Below are 12,050 nucleotides of genomic sequence, written 5' to 3' on the forward strand. Positions count from 1 at the left end.
CCCTCTCAAGGATGAATGTTTGTTTTCTTGGCAGTCCATGGTACATCCAATACTCTTCTCCAGCACCACAGCTCAAAGGCGTCAATTCTCCTTCTGTCCTCCCTAGTCATTGTCCAGCTCTCTGATGCGTAACAAGTGATTGCAAAGACCACGGCCTGTATCAGGTGCACCTTCGTCTCCAAAGAGACACCGTTGCTCTTGAGTACTTTAGAGAGGTCCCTAACACTAGACTTTCCCATCGCAATACGTTTCTTGATTTCCTGGCTGCTGGTGCCAAGTGTGTTGACTGTGGAGCCGAGCAAACTGAAGCTGTGAAATACTGCATGGTTCAAAAATCAAAAAATCAGGAGGACCTGAAGTATTTGCTGCAAGAAGGTCAAGGATTACAGTTTTCAATATGGATTGAAGCCCAACATCAAGAAGACAAAGATTCTCACCACTGGGCCAACCGGTGGTACCGTGAGAGATGGAGAAGATACAGAGGTTGTTACCAATTATAGCTTGCTCTGTTCCACAATCAACACTTGTGGCACCAGCAGCCAGGAAATCAAAATACGAACTGCATTGGGAAAATCTGCTGTTAGGGACCACTCTGGAGTGCTGAAGAGCAACAATGTCAGTCTAGAGACTAAGGTGTGCCTGATCCAGGCCATGGTCTTTGTAATTACTTGCTATCCATCACAGAGCTGGACAATGACTAAGGATGACTGAAGAAGAATCCCTGCCAAAAGAACAAACAGGTCTGTCTTGGAGAGGGTGAAAACAAGTTGATTCTTGGAGGCAAGGATTTTGAAGCTCTATCTCACATACTTTGGGCACGTGGCCAGGAGGGACCAGTCCTGTGGAGAAGGACATCATGCTTGGAAAGGGCCAGCGCAGGGGAGGAAGACCCTGGATGATACAGTAACTGGGGCAATAGGGACAGGAGTGTCAGAGACAGTAAGACTGGGTCAGGATAGGGCAGGGTTCAGAGCTGTTGTGCATCACATCTCTAGGAGTTGCAATCAACTCAACGGCACATAACAACTAACAATAACAATTAAGAAGGGTTGGAAAATTTAAAAAAAAAAAAGAAGGGTTGGAAGCACACGTCATTTGGACCTGGGGTCAGTGCACTGAGAACATCCTAGGTTCATGTGACATTGATTGATTCCAAGACATATGAACTCCAAATAACACTGGACCTGTAATTGCTGACAGGAGACAGGGGAGCTAACAGAGTGAGGGAGTCTTCCCCCAGAGCTATGAGGACTTAACTCTTACAAGCTAAGGGCAAAAGCTTAGGGAAGGGAAAGTAAAAGGTAACCAACCTTAATATCATAAAGCACCTGGCACTTTCTACTGGAATCTTGTCAAACAAGAAATCAGGGAACAGCCTGATCCCACAGAAGTAAAGGCACCAACAAAGGGTAAAGGCTAGTAGTTCTTTTCCAATGAGAGTCAAGACACACACGCTGCCATTTCTGGAAGACACTGTTATCGTAGTTGTAATGTGCCACTGAGTTGCCTGCCACTCATAGCTCTGAGCCCTGTCATATCCTGACCCAATTTCACTGTCTTTGATACACCTACTCCTATTAGTCCAGTCACTATATCAATCCATCTCATCCAGGGTCTTCTTCTCCTGTGCTGTCCTTCCATCCTTCCAAGCATGATGTCCTTCTTCAAGTACTGGTCCCTCCTGGCCACATACCCAAAGTATGTGAAATGAAGCATCAAAATCCTTGCCTCCAAGAGCAACTTGGTGTCACTCTCTCCATGACAGATCCATTTATTCTCTTGGCAGTCCATGGTACATATGTTCAATATCTTCCTCTGTCTCCTTATCCAACCATATTCAGGAGACATGCATGTTACCTTGTAAGGAAGATGCCACTGGCTGATATAGGCAGGAAAGATTCAAGTGAAAGAGTGACTTCAAGCAAACAGTGAACCAGAGTGGGAACCTCCAGTATCATCCCATTGGACCAGACACTAATATCTTTCATGTGTGTAAAATCTGCCTCAAGAAACTGATATAAGCACCTAAGCCCCTTTCCTTTCAGAGAGCAACCCATTCTCTCTGTAACATATTCTTCTCATTATTAAACCATCTTTATGTTCCTCGCCATCTTTCTCAGCAGGTCAGATGTCCTTGACCTTGGCAGCTGTTGAGTTTCTGGGGCCCCGGTCACACTTGAGTGTTGTAACAAGGGCTTGGCCCATAAAAGGGCTCAATTCATAGGAGGATTCAAGCAAGACAAAAGACGATTCTTTTAAGAACCACTAAAATTGCTGTAACTCTGAGCAGAAGCTCTTTTAGGAACCACTAAAATTGGAAGCAGGAGTGGTCCCCACTTCCTAAACTACATGCCTCTGGAAACTGTATGAACTTTGATAAATGACCATAGTTCTAGAAAGGCTTCAGGCCCTTTGTTCACAGAGTCGCTATGAGTCGTCCTTGACTCGATGGCAATCAACAACAACAACACTGCTGCACACTCTCTGGTGCCTCAGTGGTGCTGAGCCTCCCACCTAGTTTAATTCTAAAGTCGGGGGCACTTACCGCATCTAACAAGAGCCAATGCTCTGAATCTGGACTCCTACTCTCCCAAATTCTGGAAAAATATTTGTTAATGCCATCAATTTACGGTTATTTCTGTTATAGCAGCACTAGATAATTAGACAGGTTCTAAATGTCCCTTGTGTGTGTGGGTGGGGGGGGGATGAGTAGTTGTAAGTTTGATTCCCAGGAGGCTTGGACCCCAAGTTATTGTCTAGCTATCACTGGGGCTTTTAAGTAGACCATGAGAGCCACAGTCTCTTCAGAATTGAAAAGGTGAGCACATCTCAGCTAACAAACTTCACAAGAGTACTGCTACTGTCCCCTTGGGTGCCCAGTGTCCACTAACCTGTAGCTGTCTGTGGGGACACACCTTAGCCTCTCTGGCACGTCCATCAGCACGCTGACTGGACCCTTCTAATGATTTCGCCTGCTCGGGACTCCGAGTTAGCCTTTTATGTTGCCAAACGTCAAATTCCTCTCAACCTCCCTCCTGGGTGTTTGAAAGCAGACTCTGCCAGTGGCTGGTGGAATCTGTGTTCGGTGACGGGGCCTCAGTGAGAACTTCTGCCCTGAGTCAAGTGAGAAACAGAATGTGGGTGGCTTGGCTAGGGTACTGCGTATGCGTCTCCCATGGCAACAAGCATGGTGAACCTTTGATGGTGACATCACAATCCAGCTATGAATCGTCAAGATCATATGGCTCTAATCCAAGCTGGTCAGTTCCCTGCCTCCAAGAGAAATCACTGTCCTTGCAACGCCAATCTGATGGTGTGCCAGGGTGTCCTCTACCCTGCATAATTCTATAGTTTATCTGAACCCCCAGGGGATGCGCATGGACGTCCAACATTCACCTGAAAACACTGGCTACAGTGCTTGATAAACATAAACCACTGGGGTAGCATATCAGTGTTCCCTCTGCGAGTCCCTCAGCAACCTCCTGCCAGACTGGCACTCAAAATGCTCTTCCATTGCCACAGGTTTCCAGGTGCTGAGCTGGTGTGAGCCAGCTGCCAGCCACGTGGGCCCTTAATGTTCTCACGTCCCCAAGGGTTGTTGCTAGGCAGAATCAGGTCAATCACAACTATTAGTGACCCTATGAACAACAGATCTAAATGCTGCTTTATCTTCATGGTCTCTGCCATGCTCGGGCCCACTGTTTCAGTCACCGTGTCAATCCGTCTTGTGGGAATTTCTTTTTTTTATTAATTTTAATGAATATTTACAGAGACTTTGGATTCCCATTCATTCATTCATTATTGCATTTTACTCTCTGACCACCACTCCCCCCAATTCACTCTTCTCTTTGAAAAGTAAAAGAAAAATTCTTTCATTGTTTTAAAATCTCTCCCCCCCAGGTCCACTCCACTATGCGGCCTTTGTTCTGGACTCCTATCATGGTAATAATACCTAATCATATATCCCTTTTAATCAGTTCTCTCTCATCTGTTTCAATGCAGTATACATTGTTAGTCCCCTCTTTCTCAGTCTCCCTTCAACCCAATGTTAGTCCCATTTTACAACAGTGGCCTTGCACAGTATTTGTCTTTTTGTGACTGAGATATTTCACTCAACATAATGTCCTCCAGGGTCACCCATTTTGCATAATATTTCATGAGTTCCTTGTTTTTAAATGCAGCATAGTATTCCATTGTGTGACTATACCAGAGCTTCTCTATCCATTCATTTGTTGATGGGCACTTGGGTTGTTTCCAGCTCTTTGATATTGTGAACAAAGCTGCAATTATGGCTTCTTTTAGGGTATATTCCCAGTAGTGGAATTGCTGGGTCAAATGGTATTTCTATTTGCAACTTGTTTTTTGTTGTTGTTATTTTTTTTAATTAAATTTTATTAGTTTTAATGAACATTTACAGAGATTTTGGGTTTTCATTCATTCATTGTTGCACTATTTTCTCCACCCTCATTCCCAGTTTGTTCTTCTTTCCTCCCCCTCAATGTCTGTTTTAATTGTCCAATTGCACAGTGCTTGTCAAAGCCAGTTCTGATTAATCTCCTTTGTCAGTGTGTCCCTTGCCATTCCCTATCACTCCTCCCTGAGAGAGACTTCACCCTGATTCATAAGGAAAAGGGGATGGCGTATTCTCTTAGCTACTTCCTGCTGAAAAGGTACGCTGTGGGTTTCAGGGTGAAGGTCTTCTCTCACTACTCTAAAGGGCCCCTTTGGCAGTAGGAAACACATAGACTATTAGGGAGATTGATTTTGGAATTTAGATGCACTGTTATCAATTGTGCTTAGCCGTACATGTTCATATCCTTGAAAATGTATCATGGAAGTGTTGCAGCCTAGAAGATACAAATTTAACTAACAAGTTAAAAGTGAATGAGACAAAAATTAAAAAGCAATAATATTCTGAGTAGAGGTTCTAATAGTGGCACAAATCAAGTTACAGAGGTAAGGTGGTTCCATTGCCATCCTTACTCTAACTTAATTCTTTTTTTTTAATTTAAATTTGTTATTAATTTCAGTGAAAATTTACAGAGGCTTTGGATTTCCATTCATTCATTGTTGTAGATTTGTCCCCTCCCAAGGCTTCCCCCCACCAGACATTACCCTCTTGGAAAAGTAAAAGATTCTTTCATTATTTTACAAACCCTCCCCCAGGTCCACTCCACCATGTAGCCATTGCTCTAGACGCCTGTCATGACCGAAATACCTAATCACATATCTCTTTTAAACAGTTTTCTCCCTCCTCTGTTTCAGTGCAGTATACATTATTGAACCCATCTTACTCAGTCTCTCCCCAACCCCAAGGACAGTCCCATTCTACAACAGTGGCACCATGCAATATTTGTCCCTTTGTGACTGGGACATTTCACTCAGCATAATGTTCTTCAGAGTCAACCATTTTGAATAATATTGCATGAGTTCCTTGTTTTTTAATGCACATAGTATTCCATTGTGCGAATATACCACAGCTTCTCTAGCCATTCGTTTGTTGATGGGCACTTAGGTTGTTTCCAACTCCTTGCTATTATTTGCAACTTGTTTTAACATCTTAATGAAGTTTTTTACAGCATATTTGATTTCTTTACTGCTCCTTCCATAAACACTATAGATTTAAGTAAAATTAAATACCCGACAATTTTAATCTTTTCTCCATTTGTCATGTTACTTATTGATCCAGTGGTAAGGATTTTTGTTTTCATTATGTTGAGATATAATCCATTCTAGAAGCTACAGTCTTTGATCTTCACTAGTAAGTGCTTGAAGTCCTCCTCCGTTTCAGTAAGCAAGGTTGTGTCTTCTGCATATTGTGGGTTGTTGTGTCTCCCTCCAAGCCTGATGGTGCACTCCTCTTCTTACGGTCCTGGTTCTCTTATTATTTGTTCACCATACAGACTGAGTAAGTATTGTGAAAACAACCAACACTTATGCAAACTTCTGATTTTAATTCACACACTGTCTCCTTGTTCTGTTACATGAATGTCTCTTGGTTTTTGTACAGGTTCTTCATAAGCACAATTAAGTATTCTGGAATTTCCACGGTTTGAGAATCTATCCATAATTTGTCATGATTCACACAATTGAATATCTCGGCAGTCAATACAGCACAGGAAAACAGCCTTCTGGTAATCTTAGCTTTTGGTCAAGATTAATCTGACACCAGCAATGAGATCTCTTGTTCCACAGCCAGTTTGAATTTTTTAGAAGTAAAGAGAAATAACTGCCACTTGCTGAACCGAATCTCAGGTTGAGAGCAGAGTTGATTCGCTGCAGTAACAGCCTCCAATTTGTTCATGTCTTTCTGTATCTACGGCCTTATGTTCTCTCCCACTGACGATGTACTTAGCCAATGAGACAGGAGCAAACATATTCTCATAAACAGAGGTTTATTTAATGGTGTTTGTCCTCCCTTTTACACCTGGAATGCTGATGCTACCAAGGGTGGAAGCCTGGGCTAGCCCGCTGGAAGACGCGAGAAGCCATGGAGCCAGGACAGGCAGGTCCTAGGGAGGCTCTCTTCAAACAACCAGTTTCCCAGTGACCACGCAGGTTAGGGAGGCCATCCTAGACCAGAAGCCCAGCTGCACCACCAACAGCTAAGTATCAGCCCACCCCAGAAGCAGCACACAACTAACCCACAGAATTATGAGCAAATACAATAGCTGCTATTTCAACCTCCTGTTGGGGAACCTGATACAAAGCAAAAGCTCACAGATATAACAAAGAGGCTATGTTATGCATCTTTATCAGGGAATTCTAGACCACGGTGTAGATGTCCTATCACCCTAGCTGCAGACACTATATCCAAAGCTTCAGCGTATCGACAGTCTTCAATATACTTAGTGCTTCTTGGAAAAGGGCCACGTTCAGTTCCAGATTAAAAATACCGAGGATTTTTCCATTTTAACCAGATGGCTTCTTTTAACACTCAAGCTCCTGTTAGCTCTGGCTTTCCATTTGACAACAGATCTTATTTGAGAACATCCCCTGCTTCCCACTTCACACTCTCAAGGTTTCTGTATCTCTTCATTGGACTCCCCTTCAGGAGCCTCCAGCATAGTCAGGATGCCACTACTTCCAACTGTGTTAGTGATCAGAGTGTAACAAGAGCCCTCCTAAGCATGGGAGGGAGGGCAGAGTTGGAAAGGGATGGAGTCCCAGGATACACGTCTTTTTTTTCTGGAGTCTATTTCATCAGCATATTTGGAAATATCAGTTATGTTTTGTTTTGAAGTAGCTACATAATAATGGTTGACGGATCTTCCACCAATCCTGATGCCACACTTCTCCTCATAGAGCTCAGCCTCCAGGATAACCTGTTCTGCAGATAGACTGAAAAGGTTGAATGTACTATATTTTTTTCTATCCATCTGTTTGCTGATGGGCACTTGGGTTGCTGTCATCTCTTTGCTATTTTTGAATAGCGCAGCAATAAAGACGGGTGTGCAGTGAGCTGCTTCTTCTGCGTCATATAAAAACCTCTCATTCCAGTTTGTTGTCATACATAAAATGCCTCATCATCAGTGTTTCCTGGTTGTTCTGACAACTGCCTCTTGGTCCAAGTATAGGTTTCGCATTAGAACGATCAAGTGTCCTGGGATTCCCATTCTCCTCAGAGTCAGATGATACAACCCTGCTTGTTGAAACAGATGAGAACCTGTATCGCTTGCTGCAGAGGGTCAAAGACTACAGCCTTCAATATGGATTGAGACTCAATATCAAGAAAACAAAGATTCTCACCACTGGGCCAATTGGCAGCATCAGGATGGATGGTGAAGAGATTGAGGTTGTTCACAGCTTTAGTTTGCTTGGCTCCACAGTCAACACTTGTGGCACCAACAGCCAGGAAATTCAAAGATGTATTGCAATGGAAAAGTCTGCTGTTAGGGACCTCTCCGGGGCACTGGAGAGCAATGGTATCACTCTGGAGACTAAGGTGTGTCTGATACAGGCCATAGTCTTTGCAATCACTTTAGTGCATCAGACAGTTGGACAATGACTAGGGAGGATAGAAGGAGAATTGATGCCTTTGAGCTGTGGTGCTGGAGAAGAGTACTGAATGTACCATGGACTGCCAAGAAAACAAACAGATTCATCCTTGAGAGGGTTAAACCGGGCTAGTCCTTGGAGGCAAGGATTCTGAGGCTTTGTCTGACATACTTTAGACATGTTGCAAGGTGGGACTAGTCCTTGGAGAGGGACATCATGCTTGGGAGGGAGGAGGAACAGCACAGGAGGGGAAGACCCTCTATGAGGTGGACTGATTCAGTGACTGGGGAAATCGGGGTAGCTGTGTCGGAGATGGTGCAATTGGTACAGGACAGAGCAAGGTTTAGGGCTGTTGTACATAGGGTCGCTATGAGTTGCAAGCGACTCGATGGCACATGACAACAACACACAATAATGGTAGATTCCAAAATCCATACGGACTTGAAGAAGTCTGTCTGCAGTAGCAATTAGGTCCTAAAAGGTGTATCTGCATATCTGGTGTGAGAACCTCAGTGTGTGGCTTTGCCACTGGGGCTATGTCTTCAGTAGAAGAGAGACTGAAAGGTGCCCTGATGCGTAGCAGAAAGGATGCTGCAGAGAATGGCACGTCTCTGTTCAAGTCTCAGCTCTGCCACTTAGTTCTCGAACACTCTTTTGACAACCGACTGACTTCACCTCTCAGTGTCTTGGGATGTCAGTCCCCACATAAGACTAGGGATAACAATATGAAAGAACAGGAGCAGCAGACAGAACCACAACAGAGCGCCCGCAGAGAGGAGATTCATGCTGTGTTGGCCTATTCATGTCCTGGAGGGATCACACAGAGGCTCCTGTGACATCATCTAGTCACGAAGACACATCTACGTCCCTGAGCTGCTATTCTTTTTTTTTTAATTCATTCATTGTTGCATTTTCCTCCCTCCTCCTTCCCCAGTCCTCTTTGCAATGCATCTCTTATTCTTGACTGTTGTCATACAAATAATGCCTCATCATCTATTCCTTTTAAACAGTTCTTTCCCTCATCTGTTCCAAAGCAGTGTTCATTATCTATCCACTCTTTTCCTATTTTCCTCCCAGCAACCCCTTCTCATGTCATTTCTGTTTTATAACAGCAATGTTAAGCAGTATTTGTCATTTTGTGACTGAGATAATTCACTCAGTATAATGTCCTCCAGGCTCAACCACATTATATAATATTTTAGGAGTTCATTGTCTTTCAATGCTGAGTAATATTCCATTATGTGAATGTACCATGTTTCTTCTATCCATCTGTCTGTTGATGGGCACCTGGGTTGCTACTGTCTCTTTGCTATTGTGAATAATGCAGCAAAAAAACTTGGGTGTGCAGTGAGCTGCTTCTTCTGTGTCACATAAGGTCCTTCTTCCAAATTCTGACTCTTGGTCTCTCCCTCCTCACAGGTCCCTCCCCCATGAGTCAGGGCAGGGAGCCCCGTCCACAGCCATTTCTGCAGGTCTCTACCACAAGTCATTTCTGGAACTGACTCAGCAGCGATGGCCCACCTTCACCTCAGGTTTTCCAAGCCTGAAGATTTATTTCTGTTTCTGCAGGGCCTCACCCCAGGGAACGGTATCATCAGCCAAGATCTCTGGCTCTGTAGCCCAGGCTCCAGACACAGTTGAGTAAAGGTTTCCAAATCCTTCTCTATCTCCAAGTAGGAAGCTCCTAGAATTCACCTATGGTGGTTACTAGCGGCTGCGAGATGGAGAAGTAGGAGGAACTACTTAATGGGTACAAAGTTTCCTTTTGGGGCAATGAAAATGTCTACAAATTATACAGAAGTGGGGTTAATTGTATTTTATGTGAACCACATCTGAGGTTTTTTTAAAAACTGAAGCCATAAGCTGTGGTATATTCACATAATGGAATACTACGGCTGCACTGAAAAACAAGGAATTCATGCAATATCATTCAAAATTGGTGACCCTGGAGGACATTATGCTGAGTGAAACAGCTCACAAAAGGACAAATACTGCATAGTGCTGCTGCTGTTATAAAACAGGACTGATATTGGGGTTGGAGGGAGACTGAGAAAGATGGGATAAATTATGTATACGGCATTGAAACAGATGAGAGAGAGAGAACTATTTTAAAAGGATATGTGATTAGGTATTTTTGTCATGACAGGAGTCCAGAGCGAAGGCTGCATAGTGGAGTGGACCTGGGGGGAGGGATCGTGTAACAATGAAATAATTTTTCTTTTCTTTTTCAAAGGGATGAGAGAACTGTGGCGAGGCTGGGCAGGGAAAAAAGTACAATGAATGAATGGAAATCCTAAGTCTCTGTAAATAGGAGGGGAACCCAAAAGAACTAAAGCCACACAATCCTTGTGTTTCCTTTCCCCCCACCTATTCTTCCACAAGAGCTCTGCACATACACCTCGCAGGTCTCCTGTGGCCTCTTTACATTTGACTTTAGACACATCTAAGTCATGTACTGTTGTTGTTGTTGTTGTACACCACTGAGTCAGAACTGACTCATAACTGACCTTCCAGCGATTTTTCAGAGGCAGGAAATCACACGGGAGTAGAATGCTGGCCCGTCTCCCTCAGAACAGCTGATAGATTTGAATTGTGTGCTTCTTACAAGCTGCTCTGAAGGAAATGGCAAGAAAATAAGCCCTCAGGAATTAACAGAGTACCAACTGACATATTTTAATTAACAGATAGATGCAGCCCTGGCACGTGCTCACCAGATTAGGTCAAGAAATCTGGAGGACATCTACCTGGCCAAAATGTGAGCCAACAGAGTGGAAATTATCAAACAAGATCACTAATATCACATACAAGTAAAATCTTGCAGATCATCCCAGGCCACTGGCTCTGTGGCTTAGTTGGCTAAAGCGCCTGTCTCGTAAACAGGAGATTCTGGGTTCGAGTCCCAGCAGGGCCTTTCTCCACAGTTTTAAAATCAGTTCTTTACAGAAAGGATCAGAAGATCATCCCAAATGACTGGAACAGTACATTAACAGAGAACTATCAGAAATACAAGCTGGATTTAGAAGAGGCGGTGGGACAATGGGCATCATTTCCTATGTCAGATGACTCTTGGCCGAAAGCAGAGAGTATCAAAGGAAGTCTGTGTTTCATTGACCATGCAAAAGGCATTGGACTGTGTGGATCAAAACAAATTGTGGATGACCTTGAGAAGAACAGGAATCCCAGGACACTTGATTCGTGCTCATGCACAGCTTTAAACCAGGATTTTGTCAGAACAGAGCAAGGAAACACTGCATGATTCAGAATCAAGAAAGGAGGATATCAGTAATGCACCCTAACTCCACAGCTTTTCAATCTATATAGAGAACAGATCATTTGGGAGGCCGGACTTTATGAGGAGGAATGTGGCATCAAGATTGGAGGAAGACTCATCAACAACCTGTGTTATGCAGATGACACAACCCTGCTTACCAAAAATGAGGCAGAACTGAAGCGTTTGCTGCAGAAGGTCAAGGACTACTGTCTTCAATATAGATTGTAAGTCAACATCAAGAAGACAAAGATTCTCACCACTGGGACAATTGGCAGGACCATGATAGAAAAGAGATTGAGGTTGTTGACAATTTCAGCTTGCTGGGTTCCACAATCAACACTCTTGGCACCAGCAGCCAGGAAATCAGAAGATAAATTGCATTAGGAAAATGTGCTGTCAGGGACCTCTCCAGAGTGCTAAAGAGTAATGATGTCAGTGTAGAGACTAAGATGCACCTGATCCATTTATAGTCCTCACAGTTACTTGTTACACTTCAGAGAACTGGACAATGACTAAGGATAATAGAAGAAGAATCGGTACCTTTGCGCTGTGGTGCTGGAGAAGAGTGTTGAAAATACCACGGACTGCCAAGAGAACAAACAGGTCTGTCCTGAAGAAAAGTGACATGAAGTTGCTACTTGATGGATTCTGAAGCTCTGTCTCACATACTTTGGGCATGTGGCCAGGAGGGATCAGTTCCTGCGGATGAAAATCATGCTTGGAAGAGAGGTGGGACAGTGCCGGAGAAGAAGACCTTGGATGATATGGACTGACCCAGTAA

The 12,050-nt window shown here is 43.7% G+C and overlaps 1 non-coding gene across 1 annotated transcript; it reads left to right on the forward strand.

The window, feature by feature from the left end:
- Positions 1-10,835: 10,835 nt before the first annotated feature.
- Positions 10,836-10,909, forward strand: TRNAT-CGU. Its single transcript has one exon. It is a non-coding gene; the product is annotated as a tRNA-Thr (tRNA).
- Positions 10,910-12,050: the final 1,141 nt, after the last annotated feature.

This window comes from Elephantulus edwardii, unplaced genomic scaffold, assembly GCF_000299155.1.
Source record: "Elephantulus edwardii isolate Elephantulus edwardi_28Jun2011 unplaced genomic scaffold, EleEdw1.0 scaffold00281, whole genome shotgun sequence".
NCBI classification, from domain to species: domain Eukaryota; kingdom Metazoa; phylum Chordata; class Mammalia; order Macroscelidea; family Macroscelididae; genus Elephantulus; species Elephantulus edwardii.